Source organism: Lottia gigantea, assembly GCF_000327385.1.
Source record: "Lottia gigantea unplaced genomic scaffold LOTGIsca_10, whole genome shotgun sequence".
Lineage (NCBI taxonomy): Eukaryota > Metazoa > Mollusca > Gastropoda > Lottiidae > Lottia > Lottia gigantea.
In genome coordinates this window covers 50,368-52,872 of record NW_008706747.1, presented here as the reverse complement: position 1 = coordinate 52,872, position 2,505 = coordinate 50,368, and positions in this window count along the sequence as shown.

Sequence of the window (2,505 nt, the reverse complement as noted above, 5' to 3'; positions counted from 1 at the left end):
GTATTTTAATAGAGCCACATTATAATACAACAATGACTGCCAAAACATTATATAATTTGCACAAATATGTGAGTCAATTGAATACAAACTTTCTATTTCTAGGATTACATATTTCGTTCAATAATCAGTTCACGAGATTGTGCTATAAATAACTGGTACTTCACCATCAATCCAGACACAATCGTGCCCTTTTATGCCTAAGATCAACAAGACTACACCCGATCATTTGGTTGAGATTTATAAATAATATAATATGTCTCGATCAATCAAGACCTGCACCAGCTACATAAATGCTTCCAGAGTCCTATACGATCGAGACTAGTCTATATTCGGACATTTCCATACAATGCAAATTGACGAATAAATGAAATTATGTACTAAAATAAAATTTGTATGTGAAATGAAATAATAACTAGAAAACTAAAATGAATGAATTCCATATAACCACGATTTATATAACCGGTGAATCCGATTAAACCGGATGGTTTATATTTTTACATTGGTAGTCAACAAGAAGGCGACAAAATATATTATTCAGGCTTCAATAAATCACAACGAAACTCGACTTAACTATAGTCTGTCATGATGGAGCATGGTATGTGCTACCGAAAGTGACACTCCGCAGTCTGCACTCGATTTATGATCTTCGGAATGTTTTTTGCCTGCTGTAGAGACGTCAGACATGAACTGTCCTAGCAGTAGATAAGCCGGTGATAGATTTCGTACCAATATTTAAACACAGATTCATACTCTTCACATGTAAAACTGAACAGTCAAAACAGTCTGAAGTAAAAACAAACCTTAAAATATAAATGATTTATCTCATCCAGATAGGATGTATTCCGTGTATTACACATTACATAATGATAGTCTTACCCATATAAAATATTTTTAAAAAATAATTTTTATTCCTACCTACCCTATCCATATGAAAACCGAACCATGAATAATTTTTTCCACCGTTTTAGTGCTTTATCCTACGTCATACGAAATTGACCCAATTCTACACTCGATAAATTTACTACGTTTTCACATGACAAGAACTGTCAACACCTATTCCTATTTTGAGCATGAACATGGATAGTTAATAAATGATATAGAATTAAGTAAAATAAAAGCGATAATTTACCAGAAGAGAGAAAAATACAACAGCTAATTCAAAAACAGGTGTATATTTATTTCTATCAGAAAAGACTGAATGAGCCTCCTAAGCAGAAGAGTAATTATCTCAGATCACAGTTAATTTAACTTTTAATCTGTAGTCCTATAAGATTATATTTAGCTGAAGCCGTCAGTGACTGTTGACCTTTGAAACCGATGGCGGCGATGGGTGTTAAGGTCCGAACTCTACCTATTCCTCGAATTGACCAAAAAATATGTCTTGTCGAGACAAGAATTCCGCTGTGCATAAGTTTAGGAATGACAATATTGCCCCTCCCCCTTTTATGATTTTTCAACTGACCATGATAGGACAAAATTTGACAGGAGTGTACTTTTCCTACTTACTGTAGTTTTGGCTCTGGAGAATACATTAGTTTTAAATGGAAAGAGGTCATTACTCGCTACTTATAATTAGGATATATAGACACAGCTTTATGGAACAACAATCACTGGTTAAAGTTTTATGCAACGTTTCGACGTGTTTCCCCCGTCGTCCTCAGGCACATAATGAGAAGAAGTGATGGGCAAACTATATATACATTAATGCTTATTATTAAGAACACACAAGAGAAAATGGTTTATTGATACATTACATTAAATTTTAACAGGTACAATAAGAGGTATATAATTCTTAAAATAACATACAGGCTGATTAAGTAAAATAATTGAAGTAAAGTAAATGAATTAAAAAAGATTAATTGAAGATTAAATAAACAACTATTGCTGGTATTGGGGTCTTTTATTGATAGAAATTACATTATTCATATAACTAACTATGCTTAAAGTTGGAAATTGTTTTTGAATATGAATAATTACAAGTTGATAAGTTTATCATATGCATGCGATAAACGAACACCTTCATCTCTGTTAAGGTCAGGCTGATATCTTCTGATGTGGATAGCTTCATGAAGTCTCCTGGTTTTATCTATGTGCTTATTGATTGTCAGTATGTTGGTGTTGTCAAAGTTGACTTTATGTCCTGTTTTCCTTCCCATAGCAAGATGTTCAGCCACAGCAGATGTTCCTTCATTGCCGGGCTTGTCTTGATGGTCTTTGAGTCGAACATCAAGGGGTCTCTTTGTTTCCCCTATATACGAGCTTCCACAGGAGCACTCAACTTGGTAGACACATCCTTTAGGTTTTTGGTTGTTGGAGGGATTCAATTTACCACTGGCTCTGAGCAAATCTTTAAGCGTTGAGTTGCCAGAGAACACTGTTTCAATGCCGACTGACTTTTTCAGGATCTTCTTGATTTGGTATGATGCCTTTCCGATGAATGGGATAACTAAGCGGGTTGATGGTCTGTTGGGATTAGGCTGTTGGTTGGTTGGTTTTGCCATTAAT